The 23,700-nt window shown below is 40.9% G+C and overlaps 1 long non-coding RNA gene and 1 pseudogene across 16 annotated transcripts in view; one reads left to right on the top strand and one right to left on the bottom strand.

The window, feature by feature from the left end:
* LOC111752347 (uncharacterized) overlaps positions 1–23,700 on the top strand; it is a 234,744-nt gene that overhangs the window by 11,684 nt on the left and 199,360 nt on the right. The window lies entirely within an intron of this gene.
* Positions 3,111–19,050, bottom strand: LOC100655757 (U1 small nuclear ribonucleoprotein C-like; annotated as a pseudogene).

Consider the following 23,700-nt stretch of genomic DNA (forward strand, 5'->3'; position numbering starts at 1 on the left):
CCAGCCTACCTCTCCCCAGCCCTAGGCCTAGCCAGGCAACCACTTTTTAACTCTTTCAGCTGTTTCTCGTGGTGGTTATTTTTGTCTCCAAGCAACATGTTTATATCACCAGTTCTTGATTCATCCATTTTAGACATTATTTGTTAATTTCCAACTATGGTAAGTGAGGGTTTATCTTACTTATAGGCCAAGTATTTAGAGATATTATAAAAGTTCTTTTCCATTCCTATATTTCTTCCATGTAGGACTGTGGTGCAGTGAATTGTTTTTGTATGGCTCTTCTAGCCATGGTCTTGTAACTTCCATGAAATGGTTGGGTAGGACTACGCAAATAAGGTGCATGGAACCCTTGCGGGGATTGGACAGTGTGCCAATGCAAATAAGGTATATGAAACCTTTGCAGGGATAGGACTTTGCAAATAAGGTGCCTGTGGCCCACCAAGGGGATCAGTCAGTTTTGCCATCCTGCTAGACTTACATGAGCCAGTCCCAGAGGTTGTAGGGGGACCTCTCTACCATCAAGAAGAACAGCCAGAGTGGAGCTCATCCATTGAACCCAGGGTGCCTGCACTGAGAACCTCCTAGGCTCAGGAGACATAGACAGCAGTAACACTGAAGATGGCAGTAGCATGGGACCAATAGGCTGGGCTTGCTGACCCACAGAGTGAGAGAGCTGAGTGCCTTCGGGCAAAAGGCTTCCTGGTGGAGTGGGGTGCCTCCAGGCACTTATTGGAGGAGCTAAAGAGCTTTGTAATACTTGCCTGAGGAGGGCAGAGGTCAGGCCTGGGTGGGGGCCAAGGCCTGAAGCGGTGAACAAGGCCCGAGATGGAAAACAAGGCTTGAGGCCGAGAGCAAGGGCCAAGGCTGAGAGGGAGAGCTGCCTGCCTGCGGGCATGGCAGAAAAGGAGCTGAGAGGTTGGAAGCTATCCTGATTGATGAACTGTTTCCTGTCTCCTGAGTGGTTCCTGTCACTTCCAAGTTGATCCTGATCCTGAATTTTAACCTGTTACTTCCCTAATGAATCTCATAATCATGATTATGGTCTGGGAATTCTGTGTGGCCATTGTAACAAATTATCGAACACAACAAAGAAGTAGAGAGTGCCATGGGAGGGACGGCTGGTATCAGAATTGGTAAAAAGGTTGGAGAGTGGAGTTGTCTGACCTCCACCTCATAGGAATCAGCTTTGTGCTGATGCTGATCTTGTTTCTGTCTCCTCTCCCCAAAGTTATGTGAGGCCCAATGCTACCATTTTATAAGCACTGAGATCCAGGCTGTATGCATCATAAGGCTGGCCAGCTATGTATAGGTGGTGCCTGTTCTGGTTATGTATGGCATTTGTTGTGTTGTTGTTAGGTGCCATTGAGTCAGTTCTGACTCATAGTGACCCTATGTACAACAGAATGAAACACTGCCTGGTCCTGTGCCATGCTCACAATAGTTACGCTTAAGCCCATTGTTGCAGCTACTGTGTCAGTCCATCTTGTTGAGGGTCTTCCTCTTTTTCGTTGACTCTCTACCAAGCATGACGTCCTTCTCCAAGGACTGATCCCTCCTGATAACATGTCTAAATTATGTGAGACAAAGTCTCACCATCCTGCTTCTGATGAGCATTCTAGCTGTACTTCTTTCAAGACAGATTTGTTTGTTCTCCTGGCAGTCTTTGGTATAGTTAACATTTTTCACCACACCGTAATTCAAAGGCATTAATTCTTCTTCGGTCTTCATTATTCATTGCCCAGCTTTCACGTGTGTATGAGGTGATTGAAAATGCTATGGCTTGGGTCAGGTGCACCTTAGTCCTTAGAGTGACATTTTTGTTGGAGTGACAGTTATATAGTGTGAACATGCCCCTTACGTTCTGGTCATGTTTTCTGTTTGCTTATTTTAGAAGTGAATCTGTCAGGTGGAGGCTTTCATCAAAATCTGGCGACCACTGACTATCAGAGCATGTATGAGAATGAGATCATAAATCATCTGTTTGGGGGCTCTTGTTGACTATAGGACTTAGGGTGATCATATGGGAAGTCACTTTTGAGATGTTTAACTGGTGAATTTGTAAATGACAGACTGCGGAAGTTTTGGCCATTCGATTCTTTCTTAGAGAAGAACTGCTGTACTTTTTTCTGGGTAGTGCATGCAAGGCCACCAGATGGCTGCTATTTGAGAGCTGTAGGGAGGGGAGTAGGAAGATTGGGCTCCATGTTTCACCTCTACTCTTTGTTCTAGTGGGCATTTACAAGGCAGAAGCCACTTGCGGGTCTGAGGGATGGTTCACTCCCTGCTTGGCTGCTCTACCACCTCCTCGCAAGTGCATTCCAGTCCTTGGTCTTCTTTACTGGGCTTTATCAGTTACCTACCTGCGCCCTCTGCTTTGTATCGTGAATGAATTTGTTTAAATTTCTTATCTCTTGGTGGCTTCTCATCTCTTGTTGTGGTTTTGCATCTTCTACCCCTTTTACTCGGAAACCCTGGTGGCACAGTGGTTAAGAGCTACAGCTGCTAACCAAAAGGTCGGCTGTTCAAATCCACCAGGTGCTCTTTAAAAATCCTATAGGGCAATTCTCCTCTATCCTTTAGGGTTGCTATGAGTTGGAATCGACCACAATGGGTTTGGTTTTGGTTTATCTCCTTTACTATTATTTTAGCAGGGTATTGAGAGGAAGTAAAGATAAAAGTGTGGGGCCAAACTATCTTTAACAGGGAGTTCATTCATTTTCAAAAGATAATATTCCAAGCACCCTTGTTAAGATTTCTATCTTCGTGGCATATAATTTTACTACAATTCAATAAAGTGTCTGAGGAAAAGTATCTCTTTTAAAATGCTCAGGGAAGTGGGCTTTTCATTCTGGAAATTGAAAAATATCCTTTTTTTTTTTAACTAAAAGAGTTGACAATTTTACTTTCGTATGTCACAATACAAACAAAAGTTTCCTTTTTTTTTGTTTCAGTAATCCCTTCTAAAACAATTCTTTCTCTGATAGAAAGGGAGAGCAAGTCTACCTTCCTGTTAGAAAACATCCAGAATCACAGCACCGTGATCTCCTGGTGAAGTAGTACAAGTAACGTAAAACTGATACAGAGAGGCTACTCTGTCCCTATCTGTCTGCTCAGGTCATTCCTGGCTGAGTAGGCACTGTCATGGGACAGGAGAGATGCCTCATCATTGGAGTCCCAGGCATTAATGGCATGTGGCCTCTCATGGGGGGCCTATTCCATGAGCAGATCCCACTGACATCATCCTAGGAGAAGGAGGGCCCATCATTGGATCATGGGAAGGCACCTCATATGGGCTACTGGTATCGTACCAGGGCAAGGAGGACCCAATAGACTGAGAGGAGGCAGGATCATCACCCTTGCTGGAGGAGGAGCAGAGAATGGAGTAGGAGGTATCTTTCGGTATTGCAATGCAACTGTTACTTTGTTAATCAGGCTCTGAGCTTGCTCTTCCATCCATTTCTGATAGTAGTCATTCACATTCTCTTTGTGTTTCCTATCACTGCAGTATGTCTTTCTCACAGATGGCGAGTCATGGGTGAGAGTCAGGTATGTATCACAGCAGTCATAATAAAACTTGGGTATATGTTGCTCAATGGGCCATTGGCTGCTGTGTTCCTGGAAAAATATCTTTATTTTCTCTAAATTTTATTTTGTTATTGTTGTTGAGAATATATACAGGAAAACACACCAATTCAACAGTTGCTCCGTGTACCATTGAGTGACATTGATTACATTCTTCGAGTTGTGCAACCATTCTCGCCATTCTTTTCTGAGTTGTTCCTCCCTCATTAACATAAATTCACTGCCCCCTGAGGTTCCTATTTAATCTTTCAATTTGCTATTATCAATTTGATCCCATATAGATAGTTCTTAAAAGACCATAATGCTCAAGGCACACATTTTTTTACTAGTTAAGCTGAACTATGGAAACCCTGGTGGCGTAGTGGTTAAGTGCTATGGCTGCTAACCAAAAGGTCAGCAGTCTGAATCCACCAGGCACTCCTTGGAAACTCTGGAGGGTCGCTATGAGTCAGAATCAACTTGACGGCAACAGGTTTGGTTTTTGGTTTTATTATTTGGTTTTAAGATGACTTCAGGGGATATTTTTGGTTTAAGATTTCAAGATATTCTCAGGGCAATAGTTTCAGGGATTCATCCACCCTTCATGGCTCCAGAAAGTCTAGAGTCTATGAAAATTTGAAATTCTATTTTGCATTCTTCCGTTTTTGATCAGGATTCTTCTATGGACTCTTTGATGAGCACCATTCAGTTCTTCTGGTCTCATGGCAAAGGAGGCAGTTGTTCATGGAGGCAATTAGCCACACATTCCTTTTCCTCCTCCTATTCACGACTTTCCTTCTTCCTCTGTTGCTCCATATGAATAGATGCTAATTGTTGTGCCTTGGGTGGCCACTTGCAAGCCTTTAAAATCCCAAACACTACACAATGATCTAGGAGGCAGAACGGAAGAACTAAACATGTTATTAGGCCAGTTAACTGGTGAAGAACTAAACATGTTATTAGGCCAGTTAACTGGGATGTCCCATGAAACAGTGACCCTAAACCTCCAAACTAAGGAACTGAATCCCATGAGGTGTTTGGCTGTACCTAAGAAGGCCCAGTAGTTCCTCTTTTTTTTGGTCATAGTTATAAATATCACACAACTGTTGCCAATTCAACTTCTTACAGGTGTACAACTTATTGACAGCAATTACAATAATTGGCTGTGCAACCCTACCCTTAGTCAATGCAATTTTTACATCACCATTAACCTTACTGTCCCTGCTCCTTCTCATCCCTGGTAACCACTAATAAACTTTGTTTTCTATGTATTTGCTGTTTCCTGTCTTTTTGTATTAGTGAGGTCATATAATATTTATCCTTTATGATTGACTTATTTCACTCAGCATAATGTCTTCCAGCTTTATCCATATTGTAGAATGTATCCTCTCCTGGCTGACTCTTAAAGAGTGTCAGCCCAAGACTGCAGAGAACCCAGCTGAAAATTTTAGGGAGGAAGCAGAAATTTCAGTACTAGAGTGAAGCTCAAGTCCTATCAAGTAGGAGGGGCTTGATGAATTCCTAAAGCTTTCTACTGAAACCCAAAAGGGGGCACACCTTCTATGTAAGGCCAAGGTGAAGGGTCACAAAAAAAAAAAAAAAAAAAAATCATGGGCAAACTTAATAGCAGGCTGGATGTACAGAACACAGGATCAGTCACCTTGAAGATAGGTCAATAGATATTGTTCAAATGAAGCTTAGGGAGAAATTATTAAAAATGGTAAATGGAATCTCATTTACTAGTGGAACTGAGGAACCTCTAAATGACAGATTGTGGAAGTTTTGGGGCATTCAGTTCTTTCTTAGAGAAGAACAGTATCAAGTAGTTTAACATCTGTGTATTTGGGGGTCCAGAAGGAGAGGAGAGAAATGATGAGGTAGAAAAAATATTAGAAAGATCAGTGGCCAAAAATTCCACGAATTTGGTGAGATACATCAACTCACAAGTCCAAGAATCAAAAGAGAAACTGTAGTAAAGCTTCATAGCACTCTTGTACTTTCTTTTCGGAAGTGTATGTGCACCCTAGGAGCAATATGGCATGTGCCTCAGGATGATAGACACGGGGAAGGCCCACACAGCCTGCCCTGGAAATGGACTTGGGGCTGTATGGACATGAAATTCTGGGGTTCTTGGTACCTGGGACATGGATTAGAATAGGAGTCAGCAAACTATGACTCACAGGCCAAATCCAGTCTCGCTGATTGTTTTTGTAAATAAATTTTTATTGGAACACAGTCACACTCATTTATTTATGTATTGTCTATGGCTGCTTTCTTGTCACAACGGCAGTGTTGAGCAGTTGTAAACATACTACATGACCTTCAATGCCTAAAATATTACTCTCTGATCTTTCCTAAAATGTTTGCTGACACTTGGCCTAGAAGGTAGAAGACAGGTAGGCTCCCATGGGCTTGCCCCCTTGGCTCCACACTTAAGGGATGTGGCCAGTGTGGAATTCCCTAAAGTGTGGGGCTCCAAACCTGAATCTGACTATGAGGAAACATCAGACAAATCCAAACTGAGGGATGTCATGCCACAAAAGACAAAAAAAAAGGCTAAAGAACTACCAGATTAGAGACTAAAGAGACATGGCAACTAAAAGCAATGAGACAACTAAAAAATGGTTCTGGAACCAGAAAAAAAAAAAAAATGCTGTAAAGAACAGTATTTGATTTATAATAGCAAAAAGCTGGAAGCAACCAAGGTGTCTATTAACGGATGAATGGATAAATAAATTATGGTATATTCACACAATGGAATACTACGCATCGATAAAGAACAGTGAGGAATCTGTGAAACCTTTCATAACATGGAGGAACCTGGAAGGCATTATGCTAAGTGAAATTAGTCAGATGCAAGAGGACAAATATTGTATAAGGCCACTATTATAAGAACTTGAGAAACAGTTTAAACTGAGAAGAACACATTCTTTTGTGGTTACGAGGGGGCAGGGAGGGAGAGTGGGAGAGGGTTATTTACTGATTAGATAGTAGATAAGAGCTACTTTAGATGAAGGGAAGGACAACACTCAATACAGGGAAGGTCAGCTCAACTGGACTGGACTAAAAGCAAAGAAGTTTCCTGAATAAACTGAATGCTTCCAAGGTCATCGGAGCAAGGGTGGGGGTTTGGGGACTATGGCTTCAGGGGACATCTAAGTCAATTGGCAAAATTAATTCTATTAAGGAAACATTCTGCATCCCACTTTGAAGTGTGGCGTCTGGGGTCTTAAATGCTAACTTAAGCAGCCATCTAAAATGCATCAATTGGTCTCAACCCACCTGGATCAAAGGAGAATGAAGAACACCAAGATTACAAGATAATTATGAGCCCAGGAGACAGAAAGGGCCACATGAACTAGAGACTTACATCATCCTGAGACCAGAAGAACTAGTTGGTGCCCGGCCACAACCGATGACTGCCCTGACAGGGAGCACAACAGAGAACCCCTGAGGGAGCAGGAGAACAGTGGGATGCAGACCCAAATTCTCATAAAAAGACCAGACTTAATGGTCTGACTGAGACTAGAAGAATCCCGGCGGCCATGGTCCCCAAACCTTCTGTTGGCCCAGGACAGGAACCATTCCCAAAGACAACTCATCAGACATGGATTGGACTGGACAATGGATTGGAGAGAGATGCTGATGAGGAGTGAGCTACTTCTATCAGGTGGACACTTGAGACTGTGTTGGCATCTCCTGTCTAGAGGGGAGATGGGTGGGTAGAGGGGGTTAGAAACTGGCAAAACAGCAAAGGAGAGACTGGAAGGAGGGAGCGGGCTGGCTCATCAGGGGGAGAGTAAATGGGAGTATGTAGTAAGGTGTATATAAGTTTATATGTGAGAGACTGACTTGATTTGTAAACTTTCACTTAAAGCACAATAAAAATTATTAAAAAAAAAGAACAGTATTGGGAAAACTGATGAAATTTTCATAGTTCTGTAAATCAGATAATAGCACTATATTAATGTTAATTTCCAATTTTGATAATTATACTGTGATTATGTAAGTTAATGTCTTGTTTTTAAGAAATACACAATGAAGTATTTAGAGATAAAGTGATAAGACGTCTGCAACTTACTCTTTTTTAAATTATGGCAAAAATATACATACCAAGACATTTGCCAACACAACTTCCACATTTACAATTCAATGGCATTGACTACATTTTTTATGTTTTGCAACAATTATCACTACCCTTTTCCAAATTGTTCCACTACCATTAACATAAATGTTCCCCAGACAAAAACTTCTCCCCTCTCTCCTGAACCTGGTAACCATTAATATTCTTTGGTTTCTATGTATTTGCTTATTTCATATAAGTGAGATCATACAGTATTTATCTTTTTGCTTTAGACTTATTTCACTCAGCATAATGTTTTCAAGGTTCATCCATGTTGTAGCATGCATCAGAACTTCATTTCTCTTTCCAGCTGTGTAATATTCCATTGTATGTATATACCATGCTTTTTGTTTATCCATTCATCTGTTGGTGGACATTTTGTTGTTTCTACCTTTTGGCTGTAAAAAGTACTACAAAGAATGTTGGTGTACAGTTTCTGTTTGTGTTCCTGCCTTCATTTCTTCCGAGTATATACCTAATATTGGGATTCCTAAGTCATACGGTAATTCTATATTCAACTTTTTGGATGAGGGTTCCAAGTCCACCACAACCTTGCCAACACTTTTTTTTTTTATTGGCATTCCAATGGGGGTGAAGTGGTATCTCATTGTGGGTTTGATTTGTATCTCCTTAATGCCATCTTTTCATGTGCTTGTTGGTCATATGAATATCCTCTTTGTGAGTGTTCAAGCCCTTCGTCCATTTTCCGATTGGATTGGTTGTCTTTTTTTGTTAAGTTGTAGAAGTTTTATAAGTATTTAGGATATTAGGTCCTTATCAGATATATAGTTCCCCCAAATTTTCTCCCAGTCTGTAGGTCGTCTTCATTTTGTTCATAAAGTTCTTTGATGTAAAAAAGTACTTAATTTTTTATGAGGTCCAATCTATCTATTTTGTCTTTTGCTGATTGTGCTTTTATTACCGTATCTGATAATCTATCATTAAATGCTAGGTCCCACAGGCTTGCCCCTACATTTTCATCTAAGAATGTTTTGGTTTTAGTTTTCACATTTAGGTCCTTGATCCATTTTGAGTTGGTTTTTCTGTATGATGTGAGACATGGACCCTGATTCATTCTTCTGCATGTCAAAATCCAGTTTTGCTAGCACAATTTATTAAAGAGCCCCTTCTTTCCCCATTAAATGGACTTAGTATCCTTGTTGAGAATCAGTTGACCATAGATATGTGGATTTATTTCTGGACTCTCAATTCTATTCCATTGGCCAAAAGGTAGCTTTGTAGTATGTTTTGAAATGAAGAAGTGTGCCTCCTTCTACTTTATTCTTCTTTTTCAAGATTGCTTTGGCTATTTGGGGCTCCTTGCCATTCCATATACATTTGAGGATTGGCTTTTTCATTTCTGCAAAGAAGGCTGTTGGAATTTTGATTGAGATTGCATTGATTTTATAGATTGCTTTGGGTAGTATGGAAACCCTGGTGGTGTAGTAGTTAAGTGCTACGGCTGCTAAGCAAAAGGTTGGCAGTTCAAATCCGCCAGGCGCTCCTTGGAAACTCTATGGAGCAGTGCTACTCTGTCCTATAGGGTCTCTATGAGTCAGAATCGACTCGATGGCACTGGGTTTGGTTTTTGGGTAGTATTGACATCTTAGCTGTATTAAGCCTTCTAATCCATGAACATGGAAAGTTCTTCCACGTATTTAAGTCTTCTTTAATTTCTTTCAGTAACGTTGTATTATTCCTTTTTCTATGTACAAGTCTTTTACCTTCCTGGTAAATTTCTTCCTAGGTACATTATTCTTTTGGATGCTATTACAAAAGGTAAGATTTCCTTAATTTCTTTTTTGGCTTGCTCAGTGCTGATCTATAAAAACCTGACTGATTTTTGTGTGTCGACTTTGAGCGCTGCCACTTTGCTGAATTCATTTATTAGCTCTAATAGCTTTCTTGTAGAATCTTTGAGGTTTTCTGTGTATATGACCATGTCATCTGCAAAAAGTGATAGTTTTATATCTTCCTTCTGGATTTGGATATCTTTTATTTTTTGTAGCCTAATTGCTCTGCAAGTTACTCTTTTACTTTTTTCCATATAATTTTATTTATTTTGTTGTTGTTGTTGAGAATATACATAGCAAAACATACCCCAATTCAACAGTTTCTACATGTACCATTTAGTGACATTGATTACATTCTTTGAATTGTGTAATGATTCTCACCCTTCTTTTCTGAGTTGTTCCTCCCCCATTAGCATAAATTCACTGCCCCCTAGGGTTCCTATCTAATCTTTCAAGTTGCTGTTGTCCATCTGATCCCATATTAAAAACAAAACAAAAACAAACCTGTTGCTGTCAATTCCAACTCATAGTGACCCTATAGGACAGAGGAGAACTGCCCCATAAGGTTTCCAAGGAGCGGCTGGTGGATTCAAACTGCTGACCTTCTGATGGGCAGCCTGAGCTCTCAACCACTATGCTACCAGGACTCCAATATAGATCTTAAAAGACCATAATGCTTTTCTTTTTTTTTTTTAACTAGTTAAGCTATTTTTGGTTTTAAGAAGACTTCAGGGGATATTTTTGGTTTAAGGTTTCTGCAACTTACTCTTAGTTTACATATATACATATACGGAGAGAAAGAATATGATAAAGTAAATGTGGCAAAATGTTAACAATTGGCAGATCTCTGTGAAGGCTTTATAGAAAAAAAAATTTTTTTTTATAGAAGTTTTTTATATTCCTTTTGCAACTTTTCTGTAAGTTTGAAACTATTTCAAAAATGAAAAAAGAAAAAATAAAGTGTGAGGCCCAAGGCATTCCTCTCCCCTCTTTGCCCAGCACGCTCTCCGCTCCCCTCCCCCGCACCTCCGCCGTCTGCCAGTATTACCATTACACTCCGTTTTATTCAACATTATTCTGGAGGTTCCAAAGACGAAAAGGAAATGGGTATAGTTATGAAAAGGGGGAAGAAAACCAACACATCATTCTTGGCAGCTGATGTGATATCCACCGAAGGTCTTCTAAGGTTCATTCAGACTTAGGAGATGACCACCGCCACACTAAATCAGCATTGGTCTCTTTAGAAGGATAAAGAGCAGGAACTGCAGTTGACAGCAAGGCAATGTTACAGTTCCTTGCAGTGGGTGTCCTGGCAGCAGTTCACTCAGCAGACAGCTCAGAGGAAAGGAGGCGAGATCTACGTTGGGCCTTAACAAGAACTGCCCTGTTTTAAAAATCCCATGTCCCACAGAAGAATCTCATAATGCCTGAGCCATAGCTTCAGGGTCCCTGCAAGCAATGTGCTCAGCTATGAGTCACCACACTCAGGAGGTCCAAAATAATGGCTCACCTATCAGTAGTTATCTGCCTATCCATCTAGATGCAATTTACCAGTGAATTTTTATTGTAAGCAACATAATTGATACATACTTCCAAGGAAATAAACAGAAGTTCAGATTCTCATGTAGAAGGGGAAAAGATTTTGTTAAACCTTTGCTCATAGTCAATCCAATGACTTTGGTTAACACTTTTAAAGTAGAAAAGGAAAAGTTAGTGAATTTTGTGATCAGCAGGATTTGTAATGGGGAAAGGATGTCCCCTCCATACCCTATTCAGCTGGCATAGTCTTTTGCCCATCAGTGTTTATAATGTCTACAATATCTTTATATTTTGGGAATCCTAGGTAATTTACATCCAACAACAACCACCAAATAAACCCAAACCAGTTGCTGTTGAGTTGATTCCAACTCTTGGTGACCTCACGCGTTGCAGAGTAGAACTGTGCTCCACAGAGTTTTCAAAGCTGTGACATTTTGGAAGCAGATGGCCAGACCTTTCTTCCAAGGTGCTTCTGGGTGTGTTCAAACTGCCAATCTTTCAGCTAGTTATCAAATGCTTAACCATTTGTGCCACCCAGGACTCCAATTCATTGAACAATATTACATGATAAAAACCAAAACCAGTTGCCATCAAGTCGACTCCCGCTCACGGAGACCTCGTGCACGTCAGGGTAGAACTGCGCTCCAGTCGCCATCAAGTCGACCCTCGCTCACGGAGACCTCGTGCGCGTCAGGGTAGAACTGCGCTCCATAGGGTTTTCGATGGCTGATTATTCAGAAGTAAATCACCAAGATTTTCTTCCTAGGAGCTTCTCGTTAGACACTAACCTCAGCCTTTCAGTTGGCAGCCAAGCATGTGAACCATTTGCCCCACCTATTATGATACCAAAAAAAAAAAAAAAAAAACCCAAACCTGGATAGTTTTAGCAAATCAGACTTACTAGAGTAGAACTTATTTAATCTTTTTAGAAAAAGTGTCTTTTTTTCCTATATACCTTGGGCGAATCAAGGGCTTTATCCACTCTGAAATGGCTTAACCAAAACTACATCGCCATTGAGTCTATCCCAACTCATAGCAACTATATAGGATGTACTTCATAGGGTTTCCAAGGCTGTAATCTATGGAAGCAAGTGCCAGATTTTTCTCCCATGGAGTGAGTTCAAACCACCAACCTTTTGGTTAGTAGCCAAGCAGGCTTCTTCTGAAACAGCTTAAAACCCCAAAACCAAACCCATTGCTGTCTAGTTGATTCCAACTCATAGCTGCCCTATAAAGCTTAGGCTTTTAAAATACCCAGTACTGCTTTAAAAATCTGTCATTTTAGAAAATGTCTACGTTCCCATTAATTTTCGCTAGATGGCAGCAGAAGACATTGGTCAGAGTCCAGCGCAGGGTTAAACTGACTTGTCTGCTCTCAACCAAAAGCTTTTGTCAGACTCCTGGAATGCTGTTTAGGCTGGTCTGGGGTTACTCCTTTCCACACATGTAGAACTTTCTTTAAGCTTTTTTTTCAGTGACCTCAAATCATATTAAACTGTTGTATTATAGTCATGCCTGGTCTTGCTGGTCACCACATGGCCATTTGCCTGCCCTTGGCCCTCAGTCTGTTAGGAGCTCTTAAACATTTCTCTGTGTAGATTAGAATGGAATTGGAGCCAACCTGCTTTATCAGGTTCTGTCACAAACACTGGGTTTTCGGGTTCATTTTCTTGTCTTCCCTGCCTCCTTCCAATACCCACCTCAGCCAGACATCAATTTTTCCCTTCAGACTGGCTGCAGCTGGGTTTCTGGCCAGGTCCCTTTCTGGACCCACCCATTCCAGACAGTGAACAATTTCTCCTGTAGGCACGAATTTGGTTTCACTCCAACCTGTATCTTCTCTTCACAAAGGGATGGCTTACTTCCCGTCATACCGCAGAGCTTTCTCTGTTAGAGGATGGACTCTCTTACCCAGGCCTTTTGTGCCTTGTCAGACCTCCCTCCCCATCCTTTTTGTCTCATAGTCCATTGGGCCAAATTGAGTTGAGGGTCTAAATGTCTAGCCTACCACTGCCACTACTGTGCAGTGCCCATGGGGAGGGGATTCTTCTTAGATTCAACTAAACATTCAGGCTCACTTGACTGCTGCAGGCCCCACACTGCATTGGCCTATTCAGGATCTACCATGCTGCCAGTAAGGCATCCTCAGATATTCCTAGTGGGAATGGTTACAGCAGTTCCCTCAGGAGACAGCTCAGGCTCACACAACACACAGTTCAGTTGCAAGTAGACAAGCTCTACACCGGGCAGGTGCAGAAGCTGCCTTGATTTAAAGGCTCACACCCCCAGCAGACAGTAGCTCTGGCAAAGACTCCCCACCCCCCCATCTAAGGTCTGGCAGGTAGGGTTCATGCCCAGAGGGGGTTCTAATGAGCAATTTCTACTGGCCATCGAGGTTTCCATCATCAGCTGTGAGAGATCATTCAGCAATTCAGAACTAATTGCCATAGGCACTATTTTGCATAGAAATGCCGCTGCTAGGCTTAGCTTCCACTGTTCCCACAAGGGTCTTGCTGTTTATAAGAGGAATCCGAAACTACTGCAACTCTCAGTCCAGAAAAAATTTACCAACTAGGGATCATTTTTATTGTTAGAAATGTTGCCTTACAATAGTGGACACATACCATCTTTGTCTGTTTCCAGGAAAACATAGAAAATTAACCAAAGGCCAGATTTTCCTGTAAAAATGAAAAAGTTTTAATATTTTACACACAACCTAGAGATTAAAAGAATAAAATGAAAAACTACTAAAATGAATGAAGGAGTTCAGTAAGGCAGCCAGATATGTTCGTTAAAGCTTTTAAATTATATCAGCAATAGTTAGAAAACATAATGGAATATTTCTTTTCATAATATACCATACTATTAAAAAACCATGCTGTACTTAGAAATAGATAACTATAACAAGACAATTTCAAGCCCTACAAGAATACTTTAAAACTTGACTGAAAACTCCTGCCTAAATGAAATGACCAAACACCAAAAAACCAAACCCACTGCCATTGTGTCAATTCCGACTCACAATGACACTAGAAGACAGAGTAGTACTGCCTCATAGGGTTTCCAAGGAGCAGCTGGTGGATTCGAACTGCCGACCCTTTGGTCAGCAGCAGATGCTAAACCACTGCGCCACCAGGGCTCCAAATGAAATGGCATACCATGATAATTGGATGGGAAAAGTCAATATTATAAAGATACAAGTGCTTTCCAAATAAACTCCAAATATGGCATAATCCTAATCAACATCCCAGTATTTTTCTAAGGAGCTCGAAAAATTGATCCTAAAGTTCATGTGGAAGCAAACATTTGGAAGAAAACTTTGAAAGAAAAAAGGGTGTACTTGTTTTGCAGATGTCAAACCCACTAAAAAGTTATAGAGATCAAAAGAGTGCAGCTTTGCGACAGAAATAGCATGCATATCAGTAGAATCGAATAATTATATTTAGAAACACATACTTTATTTAGTTTTCTTTTGTACTGATATAACTTACACACGTAAAATGTATAAATCCTATGTGTAGAGCTCAGTGAATTTTTACACATGTATGTACCTATTTAAAGCCACACAGGTCAAGATATAGATCATTTCCAGCACTCCAGTAGCTCCCTTGTGCTTGCTCCCTCCCTGCTGATGTCATTCCCTCCCACCAAAAATAACCATCATTCTAACCTTTACTATCGCGGGTTAGTTTTAGTTGATTTTGAGCTTCATATAAACAGACTCATACAAATGTAATTTTTTTGCAGTCAGCTTCTGGTCAACATCACATTTGTGATATTCATCCATGTGGCTGCATGTAGCATTAGTTTGTTCTTTTCCATTTTGTGTAGTATTACACTATACTAATATAACACATTTACTCATTCTTTTGTTGATGACATTTGGGTTGTGTTATGAATTGAATTGTGTCCCCCCAAAATGCATGGCAACTTGGCTAGGCCATGATTCCCAGTATCATGGGGTTGTCCTCCATTTTGTGATCTGATATAATTACCTATGTGTTGTAAATCCTACCTCTATGATGTTAATGAGGCAGGATTAGAGGCAGTTATGTTAATGAGGCAGGACACAATCTACAGGATTAGGTTGTATCTTGAATCAATCTTTTTTGAGACATAAGAGACAGAAGTGAGCAGAGAGGAGAGGGACCTCATTACCACCAAGCAAGAAGAGTCAAGAGCAGATTGAGTCCTTTGGAACCAAGATCCCTGCTCTGAGAAGCTCCTAGACCAGGGGAAGATTGATGACAAGGACCTTCCTCAGAGCTGACAGACAGAAAGCCTTCTTCTGGAGCTAGCGCTCTGAGTTTGGACTTCTAGCCTCCTAAACTGTGAGGGAATAAATTTGTTTGTTAAAGCCATTGTGGTATTTTTATTATGGCAGCACCAGATAACTAAGGCAGGTTGTTTCCAGTTTTTGGCTCTTACGAATAAAACTGCTATGAACATTCTTGTACATGTTTTCTGGTAGACATAAGCACTTATTTATGTTGGGTATACTCATATCTAGGAGTGGAACTGCTAGGTCATAGGGTAAAAATATATATTTATCTTTGATAGATACTGCCAGTTTTCCAAAGACGTTGTACCACGGTGGGTACTGAGGGTGTAGGTTTATAGTGGTATCTCAGTGTAGTTTTAATTTGCATTTTCTTGATTAGTGATGTTGAATACCTTTTCATCTGCTTATTGACCATTTGGATAGCCTCTTTTGCCCCTCCTCATTGTCAGATTTTTTCTTAATAATTTAATAAAATCCTTTGCCAGACATATGTTTTACAAATGTCTTCTCCTGGTCTGTCACTTGCCTTTTCACTTTCTTAGTGGTGTCTTTTGATGAAGTGAAGTTTTATTAATTTAACTAATTTTTGTTTGTTTTTGTGCTTTAAGTGAAAGTTTACAGTTCAAGTTAGTTTCTCATGTAAAAATTTATACACACATTGTTATGTGACCCTAGTTGCTCTCCCTATAATGTGGCCACACACTCCTCCTTTCCATGCTAGATTTCCTGTGTCCATTCAACCAGCTCCTGTCCCTTTTTGCCTTCTCATCTCACCTCCAGACAGGAGCTGCCCATTTAGTCTCATGTATCTACTTGAGCTAAGAAGCACTCTCTTCATGAGTATCATTTTATGTCTTAAAGTCCAGTCTAATCTTTGTCTGAAGAGTTGGCTTCGCGAATAGTTTCAGTTCTGGGCTAACGGAGTCCGGAGACCATGTCTTCTGGGGTCCCTCCAATCTCAGTCAGACCATTGAGTCTGGCCTTTTTACTAGACTTTAAGCTCTGCACCCCACTTTTCTCTTGCTCCATCAGGGACTCTCTGTTGTATTCTCTGTCAGGAGAGTCATTGGTGGTAGCCGAGCACCATCTAATTCTTCTGGTCTCAGTCTGATGGAGTCTCTGGTTTATGTGGCCCTTTCTGCCTCTTGGGCTCATAATTACCTTGTGTGTTTGGTGTTCTTCATTCTCCTTTGCTCCAGGTGGATTGGGACCAATTGATGTATCTTAGATGGCTGTCGCTAGCTTTTGAGACTCCAGATGCTACTCAGCAAAATGGGACGCAGAGCATTTTCTTAATAAACTTTGTTATGTCACTTGACCTAGATGTCCCCTGAAAACATGGTCCCTAGACCCCTGCCCCTGCTATTCAATTTAACTAACTTAAACAAATTCAATTATTAATCCTTTATTGTTAATATTATTTCTGTCCTGGTTAAGAAGTCTTTGGCTAGCCCTACTTATTAACATAGTCTCTTATGTTTCCTTTTAGTAGCATTATTGTCTTACCTTTCACATTTAAATCTGTGATGCTTCTCAAATTAATTTTTGTGTATGGTGTGAGGTGGGAGTCAGTAGTCATGTTTTCCTGTATACTTACCTAATTGATCTAGCCACATTTATTGGAAAGACAATCCATTCCACACTGAATTGTAACAGAAGTCCTAGCCAGTGCAATAAGACAAGAAAAAGTAATAAAAAGCATCCAGATGGGAAAAGGAGAGGAAAATGGTCTTTATTCACAGCTGACATGATTGTCTTTGAAGGAAATCCTATAAAATGTAGAAAAAACTACCCGAACTTTTAAGTGAGTTAGGAAATTTGCAGGATACATGATCAGTATACAAAAATCAGTTATATTTCCATATAGTAGTGACAAACTATTAGAAATTTAAAAAATAATACTATTTACAATAGCATTATAAAAAATATGAAATACTTAGGGATAAAATGTACAAGGCCTATACACTGAAAACTTAAAAAAGGCTTTTAGCAAATGGAGAGATATACCGTATTCATAAATCAGAAGACTCAATATTTTCTGTTTGCCCAGACTGATCTATAGATTCATTGCAATCCAAATCAAGATCCCAGAAGTCTTTTTTGGTGGAAATTGTCAAGCTGATTCTAAAGTTTATTTGGAAATGCTAAGGACCGAGAATAGCCAAGACAATTTGAGAAAGAACAAAGTCAGCAGACTTAAACTACCTGATTTCAAGACTTATTATAAAGCTATGGTAGTCAAGAATATATGTGGTATTTGCATCAATATAGACAAATAGATGAGTGAACAAAATAGAGATTTCATAAATACACCCAGATTTATATGGCCAATTGTTTTTCAACAAGGTACCAAAGCCAATTCAGTGGAGAAAGGATAATCTTTTCAACAAATGGTTGAAACAATTGGATATCTATGTGCAAAAAATGAAGTTTGGCTCGTATCTTGAATTATATGCAAAAACTAACAGTATAGATCATGACCTAAATTTAAAACCTAAAGCTATAGAACTTCCAGAGAAAAATATAAAATCTTCGTGATCTTGGGTTAGGCCAAGATTTCTTAGCTATGTCACCAAAAGCACAATCTATAAATGAAAAAAATTGATAAATAGAACTTAATCAAAATTAAGAACTCCTGCTTTGAAATATTCTTTTGAGAGAACGAAAGGACAAGTCATAGAATGGAAAAAATACCTGCAAATCACGTATCTGAAAAAAGACATATCCAGATTATATAAAGAAGTTTCAAAACTCAGTAGTAACAAAATAATGTAATTAAAAAAAAATGGGCAAAGATTTGAATTGACATTTCAAGAATATAGTTACATGGATGGCAAATAAGCTCATGAAAGAATATCCAACATCATTAGTCATTAGAGAAATGCAAATTAAACCTACAGTGAGATACCCTGCATACCTTTGAGATGTCTAAAGAATGTTGGCAAGAATAGGGAAGATCTAGAACTTTCATTCACTGCTGGTGGGAACAGCCACTTGGCAAAATTGTTTGGCAGTTTCTTAAAAAGTTAAATATGCATCTACCACGTGGCAGAGCCATTTCACACCTAGGCATTTATCCACGAGAAATAAAAGCACACGTCCCTACACAGGCTTATACATGGATGTTCCCGGAAGTTCTACTGGTAATAGCCAGAACTTGGAAACAACCCCAAAGTCCAACAACGTGTGACTGCATAAACAAACGCTATACTCATACAATGGACACTTGTTGTTAGGTGTCGCGGAGTCAGTTCTGACTCACAGCCGTAGTATGTACAGAAGGAAACACCACCGGGTCCTGAGCCATCTTCACAATCCTCGCTATATTTCAGCCCACTGTTGCAGCCACTGCGTCAATCCATCTGTTGCAGGTCTTCCTCTTTTTCGATGACCCTCTACCAAGTAATGAATAGGAATGATACAGTCAGCATGGATGAATCTCAAAATAATTAGCCCGACCCCCCCCTCCCCAAAAAGGAGTAATAGTATATGATTATTCCATCTGTATAAAATTCTATAAAATGCAAACTAATCATAGTGACAAAAAACAGATTCGTGGTTGTTTAGGAGTACCGTATGTGCAGTAGGGAGGGCCTGAGAGGATTATAACTGGGCAGAGGTAACTTCTGGAGGTGAACTGCGCAGATCTCAACCACCAAAGCGCCACCACCTCCTATGCGGCCCCGCGTCCTCGCGCGCAGTCGCAGTGAGTCGAACGGAGGGTTGGCACTGTCCCCAGGTTCGGTGGGCATGGCCCGGCCCTAGCCCCGCCCCGGCCACGCCCACGCCCACACCCCTCCCCGCCCCACTCTGGGCAGCCTTGGGGATGCGCAGCTGCGGGAGCCGTGGGCAGGTGAGTGTGGCTGGGTGGTCGCCGGCTCCCGGGGTCGTTTGGACGGGCTCCCTTGCAGGAAGGGAAGGCGGGGCATTGCCGATCCAGAGTGGATTGATCCTTCCGGGTCCCTTTGCTCACTTAGGACCGACCCCCCGAGTCCCGTCGTAGTGGGACGATTACCCCGGAGGCGCTCCCTTCATCATCTCGCAGGTTTCAAGGGCAATGTTAGAAAATAGATGCAGCCCATGTGTGGTTTGCTTATTCCTGGGTGAGGAGTTTTCCATTTAAATACAGTTCCTCCCCGAGTTTCTGAAAGATAATCTATTTAAAAACTAAAACAAATCCCTCACTCCCATTTGGAAATGAAAAAAACTTTTAGGGGCAGCTACGTTTGAATGACTCAGCGGTTAAGCGCTCGCCTGCTAACTGTAAGGTAGGCGGTTCGAACTCACCAATCGCTCCGGGAGAGAAAGATGTGGCGGCCTGCTTTCCTAAAGATTTACAGACTTTGAAACCCTATGGGTTAGTTCTACTCTGTCCTGTAGGGTCACTCTGAGTTGAAACCCACTTGGTGACAATGGGTTTGGTTTTGGACATTAGAATGCCACAATAAAGGTATATTTTCCTATTTTTTCTTGATGCAAAACAAAGTATCAAAGTATGGTTCTACTATTAAGTTTCGTGTAAACCAGTCGCCCTCAAGTCAACTCCAACTCATGGCCCTTATTTTATTTTATTTTTTTTATGAGTGAGTGCCCATGTAATGTGCCTGCATGGGCATACTGAGAAAAATGCCAAAGATTTCACAGCTAGTACTTGGCAGAGTCAAGATACTGAATCTCAACAGTCTGGCTTTAGAGCTTGTGTTCGTCATGATTATTTGTTACTGCTTCTGGGCTGGTGTTTTTTTTTTTTTTAATTTTATTTATTTTGTTGTATGTGTCAGAATCAACTCAGTGGCAATGGGTTTGGTTTGGGTTTTTTAACTGAGAATATACACAGCAAAACATACACCAATTCAAGTTTCTACATGTACCATTTCGAGACACTGATTACATTCTTCAAGTTGTGCAACCATTCTCACCCTCCTTTTCTGAGTTGTTCCTCCCTCATTAACATAAACTCACTGCCCCGTAAGGTTCCTATCCAGTTTTTTGAGTTCCTGTTATCCATTTGATCCCATATAGATAGTTCTTGAAAGAGCATAGTGCTCCAGGCAGACCTTTTTTTACTAGTTAAGCTAAACTATTGTTTGGTTTTAAAATGACTTTAAGGGGATATTTTTGGCTTAAGGTTTAAAGATCCTCTCAGGGAAATAGCTTCAGGGGTTCATCTACCCTCCATGGCACCAGAAAGTCTAGAGTCCATGAGAATGTGAAATTCTGTTCTGCATTTCCCCCCTTTTGATCAGGATTCTTTTATAGAATCTTTGCTCAAAATGTTCAGTAATGGTAGCTGGACACCATTCCGTGCTTCTAGTCTCAAGGGAAAGGAGGCAGTTGTTCATGGAGGCAGTTAGCCACACATTGCATATCCTCCTCCTATTCCTGACTCTCTTTCCTCTCTTGCTCCAGGTGAATGGAGACCAATTGTGCTTTTTATTTTTAAAGAGTAAAATGGCTTGATCCTGGATACTAATTGACTATAAGGTGAGGCAAGGAGCCCTAGTGGCATGGTGATTAAAACCCTTGGCTGACAACTGAAAAGTTGGTGGTTTGAACCCACCAGCTGCTCTGTGAGAGAAAGATGCGGCAGTCTGCTTCTGTTAAGATTTACAGCCTAGGAAACCCTGTGGGGGCAATTCTACTCTGTCCTGTAAGGTCTCTATGAGTCAGAATTGACCAGATGGCAACAGGTTCTAGGTGAGATGAAGGCAAAAATTCAGGGTAACCTGATGTTGTGTTCTGTTCATATCTGATTTTAAAAGACATTGTTCAGGAATATTTTACTTGAGACCAAATTATGAACAACTTATTAGTGATTCAAAACACCCCTAGTTTCCTTTTGTCTTAAAATAGCCAAATCTGTATGTGAGAATATCTGCAATTTTATTATGACTTTTGTTTCATTCCTTAGAGTTTTGGTGATGTCCTTTGAACAGCAGATCTATCTTTACTCTAGGCTGGTCCCTCAGTCCTTTCCAGGGCTGCACAGTGGCCATTGGCCAGCTGAATAGACTGGTGAGAAGCAGTGACCATCCATGCTTCTCTTGATGCTTGGCAGGCTCCTGAGTCTTGTTTTCCCACCGTAACAATTGTCAAACCCTTTAGGAACAAGAATAAAAAGTTTTAGTAGATGACAAACCAAAGCACAAACGTTTCTTGCAAAATAGTATTACGGCTTTTTTTCCGTGTTCTTGTTGTTGGTAGTTGCTGTTGAGTTGGTTCTGACTCATCGTGACCCTATGTACAACAGAATAAAACACCGCCCGGTTCTGCGCCATCCTCACAATCCTTGCCCTGCTTGAGCCCATCGTTGCAGCCAGTGTCAGTCGATCACGTTGAGGGTCTTCCTCTTTTTTGCTGACCCTCTACTTTACCAAGCATGCTGTCCTTCTCCAGGAACTGGTCGCTCCTGATAACATGTCCAAAGTACGTGAGGTGAAGCCTCATCCTCTGTCTTAGTTATATAGTGCTGCTGTAACAGAAATACTGCAAGTGGATGGCTTTAACAAAGAGAGATTTATTCTCTCACAGTCTATTAGGCTATAAGTTGAAATTCAGGGCATCATCAGCTCCAAGGGAAGGCTTTCCCTGTCTGTCACCCCTGGAAGAACGTCCTTGTCATTAATCTTCCCTTGGTCTGGGAGCATTTCAGCACAGGAACCTCAGGTCCAAACGGCACGTTCTGCTCCTGGCACTGCCCTCTTAGTGGTATGAGGTCCCCATGTCTCTTTGCTTGGTTCTCTCTTTTATATCTCAAAAGAGATTGGCTTAAGACATTACCTAATCTTGTAGATCTCATCAGTGTAACTTCCACTAATCCATCTCATTACATTGTAGTGATAGGATTTACAACACATAGGGAAATCACATCAGAGGACAAAATGTAGACAATCATACAGTACTGGGAATCATGACCTAGCCAAGTTGACAGATATTTTTGGGAGACACAATTCAATCCATGATACTATCCTTGTTTCTAAGGAGCACTCTGGCTGTACTTCCACGACAGATTTATTCATTCTTCTGGCAGCCCATGGTATATTCAGTATTCTTTGCCAACACCATAATTCAAAGGCATCAATTCTTCTTTGGTCTTCCTTGTTCATCGTCCAGCTTTCACATGCATATGAGCTGGTTGAAAATACCATGACTTGCGTCAGGCGCACCTTAGCCCTCAAAGTAACATCTTTGCTTTTTAATACTTTAAAGAGGTCGTTTGTAGCAGATTCTTCTATGTAGGCAAAGCATTGTAGATGGACTTTAGAGGTTTTGGTTATGTATAATTTGAGTGGCATAAATTTTGCTTGTTGATAGGGATGAATGCAGTTTTATGGATGAGTTTTCTCTTTCTTTCTTATCTAGTGGTTTTATGGTTTTGTAGTTGACATCACATGACCCCCAGCTCAGAAGCAGATCTTCTTGTGGCATGTTGCTACTCTTGCTCTCTGCTAATCTCTGGGATTCTCTGATCCAGTGCAGCTCAGGTTCTGTGTTTTTCACCCATCTCCCCAGGCCCACAGATTCCTGTGAAGTCATGGCCCTTGGTCTCAGTTGGCAGGCGTCTTTTTCAGTTTCTTTTCAAGGAGAAGGGGCTTCAAGCCTCGAGTTTGGCTTGGGGCTGTCATCTTGCAGAGAACAAGACTCTTTACCCTGTAGGAATTCAGTTTCCAGCTACCAGTGCCTGGTCCAGTGCCTAGGCCCTGATAGACCTGAAGCTGCCCTCCCACTACCACGGTGTATATCTGTACCTTGCCCTCTGAGATGATTTTCTTCTTCTTGAGCCCCACTAGTTCATTGATTTTCTCTTTTTATGTTTTATCACTCATGGTAAATTCCCAGAGGATAGGGACTGCCAGTTTTGTTCACCACTGTCCTCTCCAGCCTCCAGTGTGGAGCCTGACACAGGGGTAGTAGGTATCCAAATAAAATTTGTTGAATAAATGAAGGAATGAGACACTTTGTGTTTGAGAAGAAGTATGTCCAAGTATTAACTTAGAGGGAATAAAAGCTGAATTGTCGTGTTCTCCCTGGTGTGCATTTTGAAAAACAGAATACTAAGGAACACACATGAGGACAACATGCTGAAACAGAATGTTCTAGTTTTTTTTTTTTTTAATTGTGGTAAATATACAGGTAACAAGAGATTTGCCATTTCTACAATCTTTGCATGTACAATTCAGTGACATTAATTACATTCATCATTTTGTTCAACCATCACCATGGACTGTCCTCAAATTTTTCCATTATACATAACAGAAACTCAGTGTCCCTTATTATCCCGTAATAATTTCATTTTTAATATGTAATCCACTTAAAAGTTAAAATTCTAAGGACACGGAAGGGAGTATGTAGGAAACAGTTTCTCTCCTGCTTCTGTCTCCCAGACACTTCCCTTCCAAAGG

Source organism: Loxodonta africana, chromosome 21 (genome assembly GCF_030014295.1).
Source record: "Loxodonta africana isolate mLoxAfr1 chromosome 21, mLoxAfr1.hap2, whole genome shotgun sequence".
Classification (NCBI taxonomy): domain Eukaryota; kingdom Metazoa; phylum Chordata; class Mammalia; order Proboscidea; family Elephantidae; genus Loxodonta; species Loxodonta africana.